General features: G+C 40.0%; 1 long non-coding RNA gene and 1 pseudogene across 1 annotated transcript in view; one reads left to right on the top strand and one right to left on the bottom strand.

The window, feature by feature from the left end:
• Positions 1–20,335, bottom strand: part of LOC109024326 (uncharacterized) — a 68,610-nt gene that overhangs the window by 13,447 nt on the left and 34,828 nt on the right. The window lies entirely within an intron of this gene.
• On the top strand, positions 14,895–15,118 carry LOC109025090 (anaphase-promoting complex subunit 13-like; annotated as a pseudogene).

The raw sequence follows: 20,335 nt of genomic DNA on the forward strand, positions 1-20,335 counted from the left end.
CCCTGACTTCCCTTTTCTTAGAGCACTCACTTTAGAAAACTTGTAATTGCAAATTGTTTCTTACCCCTTTGAAATGTATATAAATCTTTTTTAAAGCCTCTTTGCAGTATAAAGACCCAGGGAATGTCTTCCTCAAGGACCTGGGAGCTATTCTTCAGAAATAGAAGCATCAAGGAAGATCATGCCCTTATCTCCCAGTCTCTGTGGGAGGATAGGAGCCTAAATTCAGCCTTGTTCCAACTCTGTAAAATTATCTCCTGTCATGAAGATACAAGAAAATTTACTTTTCATTTGGAAAACACTTAGCAAACACAGGTGGCCTACAATCCCTCATCCCAACTCTTAAAAACTCTCAACCCTTTTCTCAGCTGAGTTGGGTGCTGGCCTCTGTCCCCTATTGCAATAGGCTTAAATAAAATCTTTCGTTCTTGTTTAACTTATTCTGGTGTAAATTTTTTGACAAAATATACCACAAGAGAAACAGCCGAATCAGTGACAGTTTCTTCTTGTCAATAAGTAAGGAAGCTGTAACTCTCTCACACAGACCTCAAAGACTACTGGGCTTTATTTGCAGTTTCTTGAAAGAGTTATTAATGTTTCAGTAACTTCAACTTTTCTTTTCCCTTTCCCTCTTTATTATATGAACATATACAGTGTGTTATATATAATCCATTATATAATATATAATAATATACATTATTAAATTATATAACATAATGTTATGCTATAATATAATATGTAATATATTATTATAATATATTATAAATAACAACATAATTTATAATTTGTTATTTAGCCTATTATATAATATAATGTATATGCTATATTATAAAGGGTGAAAGGGGAAAGAAAAGTTGAAATTTCACCCTTTATTATATAACATATACATACAACTGATTCTCATTATTCACAGTAGTTATGTTCTATAAAGTCACTGCAAAGACCGAATCAACAAATAGTGAACCATTGCTCCTAGGGAAAATGCTCGATTAGGTTTTTGAGAGTCTCTGGTCACAACATTTTCACCAACCCACCAATACATAACTTTGCTTTGTGTGTTTTTCTGTTGAAAGACACCTTATTTAACATACATTGTTGCTTCATTAACATTGAACTCACAGTCTACAGCGCTGTAACTCAGGCCTAAGCGAAGCTTATCTAACACACATATGTTCTCCATAAGGCACGTCACAGTTTTCTTGCACTTAGAAACACTTCAGCAGTATGCCTGGGATCCATTTTAAACAGCAAAAGTACCAACAAAAAAGCACAAAAATGTGAAAAAGATAGTAATAAATACACCACAAAAAAGGTCCTTGTTTACAGTACGAAAGCTGAAAGAAGAAGGCAGAGCAGCGCTTTGTTCATCCTCCACTGCAAATGTGTGCATTGAGCTATGCTAATGTTTTTTAGATGGAGTCTGGCTCTGTCGCCCAGGCTGGAGTGAAGTGGCGCGATCTCGGCTCACTGCAAGCTCCACCTGCCGGGTTCACGCCATTCTCCCGACTCAGCCTCCAGAGTAGCTGGGACTACAGGCGCCCGCCACCACACCCGGCTAAATTTTTGTATTTTTAGTAGAGACGAGGTTTCACCGTGTTAGCCAGGATGGTCTCGATCTCCTGACCTCGTGATCCGCCCCCTCGGCCTCCCAAAGTGCTGGGATTACAGGCATGAACCACCGCGCCTGGCCAAGCTACGCTAATTTTTTGCCTCTCTGTGCATGTTCACAAAAGACTAAAAAAATTCTATAAGTACTGATTTGGGATTACAAATAAATATTACCAGGCAAATTAAAAAATGTGGGCTCTGTAAGTAATGATGATCAACTGTGTATATGCACATGAAGCATATATATGTGTACGTATATACATTTGTTATATATTATTTTATGTTAAAAGATGTGTATCCACACATATATTTGTTATAAATTTATATATGTTATATATCATTAGTTTTTCGTGTGTGTGTATATTTACAGAGAGAGAGAGAGAGGAAGGAGAGAGAGAGCCAGATTGCCTCATGATTCTGCTCTTCTGATTAATCTAAACCCTAACTGAACCAGGGTGCAGGTGTGTATTTAAAAACATCATTTTGAGAAGGGCTTCTAGGCTTCACCAGTCCACCAGTGGGGACCATGTCTCCAACAATCCCCTGCTCTAGGGCATATGGTCAACTTCTCCAAATATGCCCAAACTTTTTTTATCTTATTTGTCTAGAATCCATCCCAGTATACAACATGTTATGTCTGCTATTTTATTATAGAGATAGACATATCCAAAATGGGGTGAGCCACTTAGTTAAGAAGAAATAAATGGCTTACTACCACTCTCAGTCAGAAAGAAAACAGCTAGGGGCCTTGAAGAGTCAGCTGGTTGGTGAAAGAATGAGGATCTACTACGTATTCCCTTCAAACCAGTCAGAACCCCAAGCCAATGACACTACCCTCTTCAAAGCCCTATAACACAGATGTTTTCGATTTCCAGGCACAGTAATAATAATTAATTACTTATTCATAAGAAATGCAAATCTTCCGATTTCTTCTTTAAATATCTTAAATGTCAAGTAGCAGGTGGTTTTCAATTCAGTAAACAAACTGCATTTGCTTGGATAGATGCGAACAGTGCCACAGCTACATTTACCTCTCTCCTGGCTGAGTGAATGCTTCTATATCTTCTAACTTTGTTAAGCCAGATATAGACAATATTGAAAAGCAGTTTCCAAAGTTATCTTGCAAAGGCACCAGAAGGCCATATCAGCTTCTGTATATCTTTGATAGTAATGACAAACACAGTGATGGACTTTTCTAGAAAGCTAAACAAAAGAGTAACATTTTAGAGAAATGGGACATGAAAATAAGGTAATGTGTGAACCAGGATTGGATCCTGGACAGGAAAAAAAAGTTAGTGTAAAGGGCATTTTTATAAAAATGAACAAAATCACGTCCTTTGCAGCAACTTGGATGCAGCTGGAGGCCATTATCCTAAGCGAATTAACACAGAAACGGAAAAACCCAACACCACATGTTCTCACTTACAATGGGAGCTAAACATTGGGTACACAGGGACACAAGATGGGAACAATAAACACTGGGGATTCCAAAAGCGGGGAGGGAGGGAGAGAGGGAGGAAAGGGCTGAAAAACTATGTAAACAGTATTATGCTCACTCCTTGGGTGATGGGATCAATTCTACCCCAAACCTCAGTGTCACACAATATACCTACGTAACAAACTTGCACTCCTGAATCTAAACTAAAAGTTGAAATGTTTAAAAAGAGTGTGATTGATTGGAATAATTGAAATAATATCTGTTGATAGAATATTAGTATTATATCAATATTAAACCTCTTGAATTTGATAATCTACTGTGGTTATGGAAATGAATAGGCTTGATCCTGGGAAACACACACTGAAGAATTACAGGTAAATGGGCATAATTTCTGCAACGTGTTCGCAGTGGTTCGGAAAAAATGTGTGTGTGTGTGTGTGTGTGTGTGTGTGTGTAAAGGGAGAGACAGTAATACAACAAATGTGGCAAAGTGTTAACAATTGGTGAATCTGGATGAATGGTATGTGAAATGCCTTTGTGTTAGTCTTGCAAGTTTCCTGTAAGTTTGCAATTACATAAAAATTGCAAAGTAAAAAACCAGTACCTCTACTTTATAAAAATACAGGCATAACTGAAAATGCCTTCAGTATTACATGCTAATTTACTACTTAGTAGTTCCAATCATCAAGAGCAGCCATTATTATCTCCAAGCTCTAAAAAAAAAATAAAAAGATATAGTAATTACCTGCCTCCCAGCTGAACTTCAAGCCTGCCCTTTATTCTCACAATAACAGATAAGTCTTATCTCGCTTTCTCTGTGTCTGTCTCTTTGTCTCTCTCTCTCTCTCTCTCCCTCTCTAAGTAGTGTCAGGACCTTTCCATGTTCTCTTTCCACATGGACTAAATTGGGCTTCCTCACAACATGGTGGCCTCAAGGCAGCTGAATTGTTCAAATGGTGGCTTAGGAATCTCAGAAGCTGTCCTGAGAATCACGTCTACATGGCCTTTTATAAAACAGCTTCAGAAATCCACAGAGTTTCTTCTAACACAGTCAGAAGCCTGCCCAGATTAAGGGGACAAAATATAGACACCACTTGCCATTGGCGATGGTCAGAATGTTTGTGTCCCCTCCAAATTCATAGGTTGAAACCTAACTACCAATGTGATGGTGTTAGGAACTGGGGCTTTGTGGGGGTGATTAGATCATAAGGGCTTGGGAATAATGCCCTTAAAAAAGAGGCCCCAGAGAGCTGCCTTGCCCCTTCTACCATGTGAGAAGACAGAGAGAAGCCACTGTCTAGGTATCAGGAAATAGACTCTCCCCAGACATTGAATTTGTTGATGCCTTGATCTTGGACTTCTCAGCCTTCAGAATTGTGAAAAGTAAATTTCTGTTGTTTATAAGCTACTCAGTTTATGATATTTTGTTATAGAAGTCCAAACGAGCTAGGACCACCACATTTTGATAGCAGGATAGTCAAACTTACATTTTAAGAAGAACATGTGAGATGAGAGATCTTGTTACAGTCAATTTGAAACTACAATCTGTCACATCTTTCTAATATACATTTGTAAAATCAGATCATCATGAATGACCTCATATGAACATAACATCTATTCCTAGATTATTTGTAGTCTCAAGGCCTGTGGAGAGACAGATTTATCTCAATAATAGAGAGCGCCCAAATCAATGCTTTTGGTCTGTTTCGTTTCTACAGTTTCTAAATGTCTTGTCTATATATCATACTCTTTCTGAGTAAAAAATTACACATGCATGCTCCAAATCACTGCAGGTATCCTTGGATAACATAAGCCTTCTAGGATAGTGGTGCGAGACCAGATGGAGTCAGTGTCTTAATTGGGAGTGCTCTTGAAAGCAGAGCCTGAGACAGGGCTTCGGTACAAGTAGTTTATCGGGAAGTTCTCTCAAAGATCAGGAGTGAGGGCAACACAGAATGTAACAGAGATGGGAGGAAATTCAATCCAACAATCCATTATGGAGTTGTAAATGAGCTTGTTGTAAATGAAGATCAGTGGAGAGAAATAATGATCCATTGCCTTCTTTCCCAATTAGGTAAGGGTTGCCCCAGTGGGTGCAGACAGCCCCCATGCTTCCATGTTAGGCCCAAACAGTCCTGGGCATACATCAAAAGATGAAAATAAGTGGCATGAGGTTGATAAAAACAGCTGTATCATAGGTGAGTCTGAAAGAGTGGGAAGTAGGGCTCAGAGACATCCAGAGCATTCATAATTGCTAAATAACCCATTTCACATCCTGAGCAAGAAAAGCCTATTTTCCTTTGTCTCAAAAAATAGTCACAAAATATTAACAATTGTATTTAATACATTAACAATTTTGAGGTGCTGAGAGCCTGTTATGAAATTTTCAGATGTTTTGTGAGCCAGTTAAACAAAACCATTATTAAAATTAAATTACCTAAACTTGCCATTAAATAGATTATATTAAAACAAAGTTAAACATAATTTATCCTTTGTAATTATTTCACTACATTAATTATTCTGTATGGTCTTGGTATTAGTTATATCTTTTGCATCTGTATGGTGAAAATACTACATAACATGCCCTCCCACCTATCTTTTCTCAACTCTGTGTTGTTACATCGGTGATGTCACACAGGTAATGTGAAACCAGCCATGGTGGGAGTGTTTACATGACAGAAATCAGTAAACACTACAAATCAAGGCTTTTACCTTTTTTGTTTGTTTGTTTGTTTGAGAGCAGGTCTTTAAACATTTCCCAATACAGCAACAATCATTTTCACTTTTGTCCTTTTCATTCCTTCTACTTCCTGTTGATTCCTGTCTTCTCCTCTCACGCCCATTCTGGTAGTGTCATGTTTATGTTCATTGCCTCAAAAAAATGGAAGATACACTAAAAGGAGAGGAATAACAACTGTTTTCCAGGCTTTTGAGTTGTAAAAGGTTAGGCCCTCTGGGAAGAAAGCAAGCTCATATACACAGATAATAAAATAGATTTTTGAGAAGGTAAGATTCAGAAAAGCAAAGTTTACTGGCTTACCCTCCCCTCAAACAAAATAAGGGACTTGGGGAGAAGAACGGGCATGGGTGTGGCTCCCTAAGAAAGGAAAACAATAAGACCTTAGGCACACCTCCTTGGGACAAGACTGATTGAAAACCAGGATAGGTTGGGAAGAATGAAGTAAGGGTTAAGCCTCCTTTGGTGAAATTCCAAGTAGTCAGGAAGACTGTGGGTTAGAAATAGAAGCAGATTATGTCTAGCCAGTTGGTCTTCATCAACTTGACCAAGTCTCTGCCTTCAACCCCATGTGGCATAGGGATGTTGAATGTCTCGTGCAGACCAGGATGACATGACAATGCGAGAAAGACCCTCATCTGGGATCTTGCAACAGAACTTTAGGATTATGCACCAGTAATCTGTAGGACCAAGGACAGACAGCCATGTGAAGGATGGCTCACAAAGGTCAATGTGACAGAGGAATGCATACCCCAGATCCCATGCCATGCAAACCATGACACAGTGAATACCTCAAAGCTAAACATCCAGCCCTGGGCAAACATGTGGAGACCCTGAATTAACTGAAATTAAATTATACTTTATTGTGGCATAGGGTTTTATAACAGAAATTAACTAGAGTTGCAGAAAATAAAGACAGCTGAATTCTTATGCACTCGAGTTTGTGAACTTGGATTGGTACCGGCTAACCTTGACTGGATGGGAAACCGAGTTTGGAAAAAGTACCTATTTTAAGTGTTCTTTTTGAGTTCATTTTACCATTTGCCATATGAGGAACAGGTATATGCCTGTTGCTTCCAAGGACCAGGTTGATAATAGGTTGTATTAATTGACCTAGTGGTTATGCCAGTGAGGGGTGCCTATATGCTAAAGGGACTTTCAAGGGACAGAATTTTGGAAAAATGAAAGTGCATTACAACTTTCTCATGTCTTGTCTAACATCCAGGAATCATTCTCATGCCAGGATAATGTCTATCCCAGACACCAACATACTGAAAGAAACCTACATTTTTTCCCTCTCTCTAACTTCTGTGAAATATTGTATTATTTTACAGATATTCATTGCCCATCTGTGAGAGAGGATTCTGTTTGCCAACTGGGTTGACACCTGACTTGGCCACATGACTTGCTCTACCAAAGAAATGTGAGAGAAGTGATGTGCTTATGTTTCCTTTGCCATCATGACCAGCAATGCTCCAGGTTTTAGAACACTGATTGCAAAAATGACTGTCACTTCTCACTTCTACCTTTGTAATATGATTCTATAGCAACTCCCACCAAATATGGAGATATGGAGATCCATGTCCCTAGAAGCTTGGCTAGCCTGAGACATGATTTGGTCAATAGAATGTGGTAGAAGCAGTAATGTGCCTTTTTGTTAACTAATTTGCAGGAGGGTTTACACTCTTCCATTCGCTGTTTTGGAATTCTGATACCATCGTGTAATTCAGCACGGGTTAGCTGAAAGAGGAGAGACCAGTGGACCAGGGATGCATTGTCTTAGCTGAGGTCATCCTAGACCAGCCTATGCCAGTCCATCCCCAAATAGGTGAGTGAGCCAAGCTGAACTCAGCCAAGCCAGGCCCAGATCAGCAGAACTTTCCAGCTGCCATGTAGACTCATGAGAAAAAAATAAATGTTTATTCCTGAGTGCTGCTGAAGTTTCGTGGTGGTTTGGAATTACAGGATTAATGTGGCAAGAAATAACTAATACACAGATTGAAGCTGCTCTGTTGGCCTGCACCTGGAGTACAGAAGATGTAGGACAGAGCTACAGCAAGCAGGCACAAGGCACAAAGCATTAACAAGAAAGAAACATTCATGTAAGCCACTGAAATATGGAGTCTATTTGTTACCCAGAGTAGCCTAGCCCATAGTGATTGATATACCAGTTGACATGCCTAACTGTGCTTGGTTCCCAATTTCTCATTTCTTTTTTTCTTGCTGGTTGATTTCTTTTCTATGCTTTCTATTTCATAGAAACTGGGGTTGCACAGATCTCCTGTGACATGGACATACAGCCTCTTCTTTCTTGGTTATTCATCCTGAATTTTCCCTGACTTTGGTCCTATTTCTTTAACTTTTTTAAATTTTAATTTTTTTAAGCGATGAGGTCTCACTATGTTGCCCAGACTGGAGTGCAGTGGTGCAATGGTGAAATCACAGCTCACTGCAGACTCGAACTCCTGGGTTCAAGTGATCCCCCCACCTCAGCCTCCCAAAGTGCTGGGATTACAGGAATGAGCCACCACATCTGGCCCCTGACCTTAGTGTTAAGATTCATTTCTTTCCCTTATATTTGAGGATCCTGGGACCAAAAGACTGGGTTTTGTTGAATTAGAAATTTTTTCACTTTGCTTGGTGACGAGAGTCTGCAAGACAAAGGCTAAGGTTATATTTTTGCAGGTCATTTGCAGATTACTTTTAGAATTTACTTACTTTTATGTTTATTCACAAGATCATTTAAGGTATAGTGTGCCAAGCAGCCAACAAAGCATGACTTTTATTTTTCAGGTTGCTGGAAAATTGCTGAACGCTCCTGCAGTATTTTAAATAACAACTGAACAACATTCAAAACAGCCCATCCATCTTCTCTATAGAAATACAGGTGCTACCAGACAGCACTGTAGAAGGTGTTTTATTTCTGTCATTCAAGACATGGTTAGACATTCCAACAGAAATTTTTAAAAGAAATTGTCACCGCACTATATTTGTTAATGTGAAATGTTATTATTGCTTTGGAAAGTCTGCTTTGACCATAACACTTTTCTCACTCTGCCTTTAAATTCCAAGTAATTCTAGTTGGAGGAAAGACTGTCGTCTTCTGAGTTCTCCTACCAAAACTCTTCATGCCCAGGAAGATCAGATGCAAGGTTATCCGAGCTAACACTAGGAGGTTAGCTCCTAGTGCTGAGAAGGCCATGGATGAACACAGAAATGCCTCTGCTTAGGAACCATTGCTGACGGAAACTTCCACACACTAATGGTGGGTGTGAACATGGGTACAACCACTTTGGAAATCTAGCACTAACCATGACAGTTCAACATTTGTAACCCACCATGACTCAGCACTCTTATTCCTAGGTATATATTCAATAGAAATGTATATATTTCTTTACCAAAAGGTGTATAATATAATTTTTTTAGAGTCTTACTGTGCCACACAGGCTGGAGTGCAGTGGCACAATCATGGCTCACTGCAGCCTAGAATTCCTGGGCTCAAGAGATCTTCTCTCCTCTGCTTTTCAAGTGGCTAGAACTACAGGCATCCTCTATCATGCCTGGCTAATTTTTAATTTTTCTTTTGTAAAGATGAGGTCTCACTTTATTGGACAGGCTTCTTTTGAACTCCTGGCCTCAAGCAGTCCTTTCATCTCAGCCTCCAAAAGCACTGGGATTATAGGCATGAGCCACCACATCCCATCCTATAATAGAGTATTTATAGCAGCATTATTCATAATAGCCCCAAATTGGAAACTATTCAAATTCCCAACAGAAGTAGAATGGAAAAAATAAATTGTGGTATATTCATACAACAGAATGCTACCCAGCAATGAGTGTGAATAACCTACAGCTATAGCAAACCATCATGAATCTATCTCACAAATATAACATTGAGGTGGAAAAACAGATGCAAGAGTTTAGACTGCATGAGTTCATTTTTATGAAGTTTGAAAATAAGCAAAACTAGTCTATGGTATTAGAAATCAGGGTGTTTGCTACTTTTAGAGGGTGGTGACTTGGAGGGGGCTATGAGGAGGGCCTCTGTGAGGATGGTAATGTTCTGTTGGCTGATCTGAGTGTTGGTAACATGGGTATGTTTCCTTGTGAAAATTCTTTGAATTCCACTTTTATTTTTTGTATATTCCTCTGTATGTGTGTTATCCTTTACTAGAGAGTTAAGGGGAAAACAAGACAAGAAAGAAAACAAACAATTATTCCAAAGTGTTCTTTTGATTATAACCCTATTATGAAGTCTCCTAATATCACTGATCTCTTTTTATTGTATATGTTCCATCCAAAATTTTATATTCATCTGTGTGTCAGCCTTATATATGCCAAAAACAGTACCTAGAATATATAGACATTCAATAAATACTTTTCAAGGAAATGAAAGGATGGATGGATGGATGGATGGATGGATGGATGGATGGATGGATGGATAAACGAATGTCTATGTTCCCAAATATTCAGTGAGCAACATAAGGTGAGAAACTCTTTCTGGTCTTGCTCGCCAATGAACCACATGTTTGGCACAATGCCTGATACGTGGTGGGCCCTTAATATATATTCTTATTTTAAAAGACAAGAAGAAAAGAAAGGAGGAAGGGAGGGAGGGGAGGGAGGAAAGTAGGGAAGAAGGAAGGGTAGGGAAGGGAAGGGAAGGGAAGGGAAGGGAAGGGAAGGGAAGGAAGGGAAGGGAAGGGAAGGCAAGGCAAGGCTAGGCAAGGCAAGGCAAGGCAAGGGAAGGAAGGCAAGGGAAGGGAAGGGAAGGGAAGGAAGGCAAGGGAAGGGAAGGAAGGCAAGGGAAGGGAAGGGAAGGGAAGGGAAGGAAGGCAAGGGAAGGGAAGGGAAAAGGGAGGAAGGAGACAGAAAGGAGGTGGTGAGAGGGGGTGTTGCAGGGCCATGGTATGTCATTTCTACCGTCCTGCCTGTAGATATTTAATGGAGAATTGTGCTTTTCTCAAAGTAACTTTTTTGCTGTTGTAGTCATTGAGCAAAAGCTCAAGTGGGGAACCACAGACAGACCAGGTGATTCTCAGGTTTCTGAGTGAGGGGGCTCAAACCAAATGACTTGGATACTCCCCTAGTGCCCTGTTGCCTCTCCCCCTAAGAGATACACCAGGCCTTTGGGCCTGCCTAGAGCTCCATTACACAGGCTGTATTTAGCAATCATAACTTTATATCATTACTGTGTAGCCCAGAATATGCCACTTTGGCATGAGGATTGTTTTGAGCCAAAGGCAATTAAGAAAAAGAAGATACAAGGAAAGTTCTCTTGACTCCCCTTATTTGCTTAAAAGCAGGGCATAAATTTACAAAAGTGTCCTTCCTCCCCTTTCTACCAGGAAAGACAAAGCATCTGTAGATGCTTATCAACCTAGAGGTGGCACCAGAGGAGTCTACAGAACAAACTTTACTAGTTGGTCTTTACCTACCAGTCGTTTCCCATATACTTGCCTTCTCACAATCTGCCACTGTTAGAGACTCAAGGTCCTTTTCTTCTGTCTTGTCACTTCTTTAATAATGTATTATTCTTCTTCGAAGACGTCATATAGGTTGGAGTTCTAAGCCATCTCATGAGAGTTACTCAATCCCTGGGTACGTTCCATGTATATATGAAATGAACATTCAAAAACTGTTTTGTTGTTCTTGTTGTTGTTAATGTGTCTTTTGTTTTAGGGGTCCACAGCTAAGAACTCATAAGGGTAGAGGGAAAATTATTTTTCCTCCACTATAAATGTAATGGCTAATAGTACTGGTGATTACATTTTTTCTTGTGTCCCAGGCACCTTGACATTCTTACAAGAGCTCCAGAAGATAGTTGCTAGTATCAGTCCGTTTTAGAGACGCAGAGGCTGAGCACTTAGGTATTTTGCCTCAGGCCTTACAGCCAACATTGACTAGAGTCTGCGTTTGAACCTAAGCTCTTAACATCCTTTATTAATCAACCCCATCCACCAGAAAATTGCCAATTTTTACCAAGGTAAGCACTTTAACCATGATGACAGGTAAAGTTTCTTGAGCATGGTACCAAAGGTACAAGGCACCAAACCCCGTTCTTAATGCTCACATACCTCCTGTATTACTATCTGCCATACTACAGATAAGGAAACAGAGACATTGAGGTTCAGGGAAGGTCCCAAGGTTATAGAACTTGCCCATGAGGGAAGTAGCCTGGCTCCAGTGCCTATGTTCCCCATCACTACACTATGCTTCATCTTAAAAGCTATTTCATTTAATTAGCTGCTTCTCAGAGCTGAACCAGCATCAGAATCACCAGGAAGGCTTATTAAACATATTCCAAGACTCCATGCTTATGGGTGTTAATTCAGCAGGTCTGGGATGATGCTAGGGATCTGCATTTCTAGCAAGTGCCTAGACTTTGTGGAAGCTGCTGGTCCAAGGACCACACTTGGAGGAGCAGTCATTTCATCTTCACAGCACCCCTGCATGGAAGATGCTATTACTTCCTCATTTTAAAGAGGGGCTTAAACATCACATTATCTGCACAGTGCTTTGCACATGGTAGGTGGAAATCAGTGCATTTTGAATAAAGCAATGAAATGATTTGCCCAGATCTCATAGCTTAATGACACTGTGAATATTGAAATATCTACTTTTATTTCAGAAAAAAAAAACTTTTAAGAACAGTCCATGGAGTCAAGGCTTTCAAATTCTCCATCTCCCACAAGATCTTGAATAGCTTCCTGACTATAATGAGCAAACAGGAACTGTGCTAAGTTAAACTGAAATTAGAACATCGCCCAAGAGTTAAGATTCAAGTAGTTATATTAGATTAGAAAATATTTGTTGTTTTCTTCAAGTGCCTGTTTTTCCCTCATCTATCACAATTTAGTTTGTCACTACAGGTTGCTCTTGCATATATTTTAACAGACAGAAGTAATATTTTTCATTTAGTCTAACCCTGGAGGCCAGATAAAATGCATAACAGTTTCTAGTTCATTCTTGTTTAACTTGAACAATATACTAATGTGATCAATATCTAGTTCCACTTTCCTCATTGGTAACAATAAAACATTGCCATCCAATTATGGTTCCCCAGAGTAACTGAAAGCATTTAAAAATGTTTCACTTTGATCACCCTCATGTGTAAAAATTAGGTAGACATTTCTGGAAAATGAAAAGAAATTAATGCACTGAGGTGGGAAGTGGAGCCCCACCATTACAGGGGCTCTGAGTTCATACAACTTACAAAGTTTTAGGGCCTTTGCATCACTTGAAAGTTGAGCTGAGCTCTGATGTTCTCAATAATGGATTCATGGAAAATACAGTTTTGTGCATTGTCTATCCAAAACTGACCCCAACACCTTCCTTATCTTTCTTTGCTTGACCATTCTCCCAAGACCAAGGGCACAGAGATTGGTGCTGCCCTCACTTCCTTTCCATCACCCTCATCTTCATACCGCACCAGCTGCCCTGCACTCAAGCTGCACCACCTCTGAAGCGGATGCTGTTGGTGAGCTCCCAGGTCCTAAGGCCCTTTACTGGTTCTCTGTGCCTATCTCTTTGATTCTGCCTGCTGTGCTTCCATAGTTTCAACCTGAGAGCTGCCTCTGAGACTCAGCATTCTTTCCTCCCAATGCTTGAAAATGCGTATCACCCTGGGTGGTCTATAGTCAATGACTGACTGGTACCGAAGGATAAAACCCCAGTTGTCTCGACTTCAAACAAAACCAAAGAAAGCTTATGTTCAGCCTCTGTCATCATCACATTCATTCCACCCACTGCCCCCTCACTCTTAGTAGAAACAAAGTCTTTGGGCCGGGCACAGTGGCTCATGCCTGTAATCCCAACACTATGGGAGAGATCCCCACCCGAGGTGGATGGATCATTTGAGGTCAGGAGTTGGAGACCAGCCTAGCCAACGTGGTGGAAACCCCATCTCTACTTAAAAAATCCAATAATTAGCCGGGCATGGTGGTGCGTGCCTGTAGTCCCAACTACTTGGGAGGCTGAGGCAGGAGAATCACTTGCACCCGGAAGGCAGAGGTTGCAGTGAGCCGAGGTCGTGCCACTGCACTCCAGTTTATCTCCTCCCAAGTACTTATATGTGTCCTGTGACACAAATGATTGAAGATATGAGATGGAAAGGCAAAAAAAAAAAAAAGAGGAAGCCAGGGTTGGGCATGGTGGCTTATACCTCCTGAGTAGCTGGGACTATAGGCGCCCGCCACCATGCCTGGATAATTCTTTGTATTTTTAGTAGAGATGGGGTTTCACCGTGTTAGCCAGGATGGTCTCGATCTCCTGACCTCATGATCCGCCCGCCTTGGCCTCCCAAAGTGCTTAGATTACAGGCGTGAGCCACCGCGCCCAGCCGGCACAGTGCTTTTAAGCATATGGTTGATCCATATGGTGGCAGTGTCATTACTTAATTTTTTTAATAGTTGAATAATATTCCATTGTGTGGATATATAACATTTAAAAAATCAGTTTATAAATTGATGGACATTTGGGTTGTTTCCACTTTTTGGCTATTGTAAATAATGGTGCAATAAACATTTATGTACAAATTTTCCTGTAGATGTATGTTTTCAATTCACTTGGGTTTATACCTAGGAGTGAAATTGTTATGTCGTATAATAACTCTATGTTTGAGTTTTGAGGAACTGCCAAACTGTTTTTCTCAACCTGGATAATCTCGATTGGCCAATTTTCATGTTCACTGATTCTTCTGCTAGGTCAAATTTGCTGTTGAGCCTCTCCAGTCAATATTTCATTTCAATTATTGAACTTCCTCACTCATGAATTTTTTGAATTATTTCTATAATCCTGTCTCTATTTAATGAAACATGGCGTGAACCCGGAAGGCGGAGGTTGCAGTGAGCTGAGATCGTACCACTGCACGCCAGCCTGGGTGACAGAGCAAGACTCTGTCTCAAAATAAATAAATAAAAGAAAAAAGAAAAGAAGAAAAGAAATGAGGTATTCTCCAGACTTTCTCTCCATGTGAGCAAATGAGTTCACCTACATGCAGGGATCTGGGAGAAGAGTGTGTGAGTCACGTGATGCTGAGGTTATGGTCCAGAGGAAGCTGGTGTAGTGGTGCAGCAGGTGCAGATCTGACAAGGTTAAAGCTCCAGGAAAATGAACAGTGAGGTACAAAGAGATGGAAGAATCTTGGATTTGATTGACAATGCTTGGTGAGAAGACAGGCTACCATAGGAGGACGTTGCAGTTCCACTGAATGAGCTTTCTAAACCAGAGCAAGACAATGTTGGCTCCCAGAATCTGCCAAAGAATAAGAAATGAAGTGGAGAGACTTAACCTTACAGCACCTCCATGAGAACATTCCCCTCACTGGAAACTGACACTTGGCTCCTTTCTCATGCATGGATTTTTTTAAAAAATGTAGATACAAAATGTTCTATTTCCATCTGCTAATTCAAATCTTTGAGTAATAAATCAACACTAAAAAATGTACACTTATTTAATTTGTGGCCGCTACAGGCAACATGAAAATATTTACAGAATGAAAAGCTGAGATTTCTCAGGAGTGCAGAATATTTGGCTCTATAAATCTAAAACTCTTCATTGAGTAGCTTGTAATTGGATATGATTGGTTAAACATTTGCCTTTAACTCTGATTTTGCTTTACTGTCAAAATTTATCTCCTCCCAAGTACTTATATGTGTCCTGTGACACAAATGATTGAAGGTATGAGATGGAAAGGCAAAAAAAAGAGGAGGCCAGAGCTGGTCATGGTGGCTTACACCTGTAATCCCAGCACTTTGGGAGGCCAAGGAGGGTGGATCACCTGAGGTCAGGAGTTCGAGACCAGCCTGGCCAATATGACAAAACCCTGTCTCTAATAAAAATATAAAAAATTAGCCAGGCATGATGGGGGGGGGGGGGGGGGGAGGTGCCTGTAATCCCAGCTACTTGGGAGGCTAAGGCATGAGAATTGCTTGAACCTGGGAGGCGGAAGTTGCAGTGAACAGAGATCATGCCACTGCACTCCAGGCTGGGTGACAGAGCAAGACTCTGTCAAAAAAAAAAAAAAAAAAAAAAGGAAGCCAGAAGCCAGACATAGGAGTGTTAGAGTGTTATTAACATTCTATAGTATAGAACTTGCCCATGCGCCAAGTAGTCTGGCTTCAAAGCCTGTGTCCCTAATCATTACACTATGCAGCATCTTAAATGCCATCTCATTTAATTTGGTGCTTCTCAGACTTGAACCTGCAGCAGAACCACCAGGAGGGCTTATTAAAAAACATAAGCCCTCAGCAAAAAGCATTCTGAGTGGGTTTAGCCTATAGATGTTACGGATATGTAGATATCCCATTCACTGATTACTGGCATTCCTAGGATTCTTCATGGTATTTTCAAACTTGGGATAAATCTGTGAATTAAAAAATTATCTGACAGTTACCCCTGTTCTCCCTACAATGTCCATTGGTGCTGCTGGAAAGCATGTCTGGCTAGGTAGACTGCTAGTTTTATTCATTAATGGCATTTCTTATTTTCTCAAAGCCCTTTCAGATAAAAACAAACCACCATGCAATCAATATTTACTTATATATTTGTATAAGAACCTGTATTTTGCAAAACACATCTGTGTATATTTATTTCCTGAAATTACTTGCCTCTGTTAATCAGTGTCTTTCATGTTCTCTATCCAGATTGTAAACTCTGGGAAGAAGCCATGGCTTATATTTCTGTATCCTTTATTTAAAAACTAAAAACACTGAATAATTGAAATCTCTTCTCAAAACAAACAAACTCTGAACTGTAATTTGTGCTCCAGAGCTCCTTGTGTGACCAAACTAAGGCTGGCACTTGCCCTGAAAGCACAGCCTTGCTTGACCTCTCCTCCTTCCATGTCCTGCTTGCTCCACAACCTTACTGACTTCTGGGAGCAATGCTCTGATAATTAGTTGCCCCTGTAGCCTCACCTTAGGGCCCGCTTCTAGAGAACTAAACCTCAGACAGTCTCTCTTGAGTGACAGTCTCTCTTAAGTGCCCACCTTTCCATTCCCAAAGCTACTATCTTGGTTCACTCCTTATGGTATAAGCAATTCTCCTAGTCATTGTGCCCCTTCCATCTAGTGTACTGTCAGACAACCTCCTAATGCATGTCTCTGATCACACCACTTCTCCAATCAAAATCCAGCAATGGTTCCTCATTTGCTGTGGAATTTAGGAAAGACTCCTTGGCCTGGAATTTAAAGCCTTCCGTACCATAACTCCAAGCTACCAATTTGTTTGTTTGTTTGTTTGTTTTTTGAGACAGTCTCGCTCTGTCACCAGCCTGGAGTGCAGTGGATCTCGGCTCACTGCAGCCTCCGCCTCTTGTGTTCAAGCAATTCTCCTGACTCAGCTTCCTGAGTAGCTGGGACTACAGGTATACGCCACCACGCCCAGCTAGCTTTTGTGTTTTTAGTAGAGACAGGGTTCCACCATGTTGGCCAGGATGGTCTTGATCTCTTGACCTCGTCATCCACACGCCTCAGCCTCCCAAAGTGCTGGGATTACAGGCGTGAGCCACCGCTCCTGGCCCATGCTACCAATTTTTAATCATTGCTCATAAGTTCCTAATATCACATGGAACTCAACTCTAAAAAACTCCCACCCTACCTTCCCTGTTCTTCTGCTCAACACTGTTTCTTTTATCTGGAATGTCCTCCCACTATATTTAAGCAGGAAAACCCTGCCTGTCAATCAAGTCTCTGTTCAAGTGTCTTTTCTATCATGACTACTTTATTGATTCTCCCTTTTATTAGTGTCTTATTGCTGCCATAACAAATTACTAGAAACGTAGTGACTTAAAACAACACACATTTATCTCACAATTTTGTAGTTAGAAATTCAGGCAGGCTTGGCTTGATCCTCTGCTTGGGATCTCACAGAAGACAAATGGAAAAGTTGTTGCCCAGACTAGCTCTTGTCTCTTGGGGATAAATCTACTTTAAAGCCCTTTTGATTAGTTGGTAGAATTTATTTCCTTCCAGTTGTAGTACTGCGGTCCCTGAACCCTCTATCATCAAATCCAGTTGTTCTGAAGCCTCAATTCTCTTTGACTTCCTCTCTGTTGCATCTTATCTGCCTCCAGCTGAGAATGTTCTCTGTTAGATTAAGCCCACCCAAATAATTCAGCATAAGCTCCCCACGTCAAGGCCTATAGCCTTAATCACGTCTGCAAAATCTCTTCTGCCATGTCACATAACATATTCACGGGCTACATGATTTAGGTTGTGGACATCTTTGAGGGGCCATTATGCCTACCATGTATCCCCCGCCATAAAGATGATCTTATTCTACTCTGAGATCCTATGGACCATCATATCTCCTTTCTAGTAATTTTATTTACATATAAAGTAGGAATAGCTCACTTGAATAGTGCTATGTGCCAGGCACTCTTTTATATATATATATATATATACTTTAAGTTCTAGGGTACATGTGCTCAACTTGCAAGTTTGTTACATATGTATACATGTGCCATGTTGGTTTGCTGCACCCATTAATTAGTCATTTACATTAGGTATTTCTCCTAATGCTATTCCTCCCCCAGCCCCCCACGCCTGACATGCCCTGGTGTGTGATGTTCCCTGCCCTGTGTCCAAGTGTTCTCATTGTTCAATTCCCTCCTATGAGTGAGAACATGCGGTGTCTGGTTTTTTGTCCTTGAGATAGTTTGCTCAGAATGATGGTTTCCAGCTTCATCCATGTCCCTTCAAAGGACATGAATGCATCTTTTTTTATGGCTGCATAGTATTCCATAGTATATATGGTGCCAGGCACTCTTTTAAGCATTTTACATATACTGCCTCACTTAATCTTCATAACAATCCTATGTGGTCAGAGTTAGTACTGTTACTATCTCCATTTTATGGATGAGAAAACTGCAACAGAAAGTTTTGTGTCTTATATGTTAATAAATGGTAGAGCCAGGTATGGTAAAGATGATGTCATGTTTAACTAAATTGTTTAATTTTCCTTCCAGTTGCCACAGGAAGATTTTATTTCCAGCTGCCCTTCATCAATCACGTGACTGATTCTGGCCAATGGAATGTGGCCAGAAGTGATGAAGGTCACTTATCTGGCCTAATCCCTGCTTTTTGAAGCATGGTTTTTTATTCACTCTCTCTCTTTCTCCCTCTTTCTCTCTCTCTCTCTAGAAGCAAATGGCCCCGAGATGGCAAAGCCATACCATGAAAAGCGACTGGACCTCTGAGTCACCTCTTTGAGCAGAGAGAGCCAGAAGATCCTCCTCACTCACACTGAACAGTGGCATGTGGGTGAAATCACACTGTGCTGAGTTTCTGGAACCTCAGGAATCTTTGGTACAGCAAAGATGATACTTTGATTAATACGCCAAACTCCAAGCTTAGAAAATCTGGATGTACAGCCTGTGTTCTCAATTGCAATGTTATTTTTTCTCTTCCTTCTTTCTTTTCTGAATAAGAATACTTCTAAGATTGCTGAATAAATCTGATATTGATGGAGATAATATAAGTGTGGTAACTATAATGCGTTTGTAGCATACCTGGTATTGTGGTGACTCAAACACTTGTATTTTTAGTCTAGGAGGCTGGGGTCTAGGTGTCATTTTCCTTTCCACCTTCTGCTATACTCAGTGCATTGTTTAACATACAGGAAGTAAACATTTGCTGAATTCAATGTAGAAAATTGGAGTTTTCAAATAAATTAGTTATAAAAATCTATCTCAAGAAAAGTATTCAGTGTACTAAAAAAAAAAGTTAACCTCTTTCAAACATTAAGAACGCAACCTATTGACACTGAACGTACACACGCTGAAGGGTTCTTACCTGACTGTTGACACATGTCAGGTGGTAACTCCTTGTAACAAGTTTATTAGGAAAAAACTATGTTACATTAGAAATATCAAAATGCATTAAAGACCTGTGATAAAGTGGCTCACTTAAAGGTAGCTGTGGTTATTTTACCCCAATGTCCTCTCCAAACAGTGAAATACAGAATGTCTCTTTCTCTAACACTCAAGGTCAAAACAGAGGGAAGCCTCTTTTTCTCTACCATGAGAACATTCAAATATAACATATATCACTTTGGATTTTAAATCAATTTGCATATGATCTGGTAAGATTTATTTGGCAGGAAAATCAGAGGAGACAAGTAGGATTGCTGAACTAATTCCACTCAAACGTCTCTGACTTAAAACTGCAGATTCTCAGAAGGACTAAGAAATGGACATAAAACCAAAGTAACAAAAGTGCAAACTGTTTATTACAATACCAAATGTCAGAATGCCGACACAGGTATATCCTGGAACTAGCCTCAAAGTAATATGATTCTAAAAGGATTCTAAAATCACTAAAATAAAAAGAAAAACCTATCTTTTTTTTCTTCTATTTGCCCTATGCTCTCTTTCTGTTGTCCTGGAATATAAAACTCTTTTACAATTATATTTATACAATATGTTTGCATACAAATATCTCTATATATCTATGAATATATTTATAATTTAATGTTTATATTTATAAATGTACATGCTATAACAGATTGCCAAGTTATAAAGATTTGCATAGATGTTTGTCTATCATGAT

Source organism: Gorilla gorilla, chromosome 21 (assembly GCF_029281585.2).
Source record: "Gorilla gorilla gorilla isolate KB3781 chromosome 21, NHGRI_mGorGor1-v2.1_pri, whole genome shotgun sequence".
Lineage (NCBI taxonomy): Eukaryota > Metazoa > Chordata > Mammalia > Primates > Hominidae > Gorilla > Gorilla gorilla.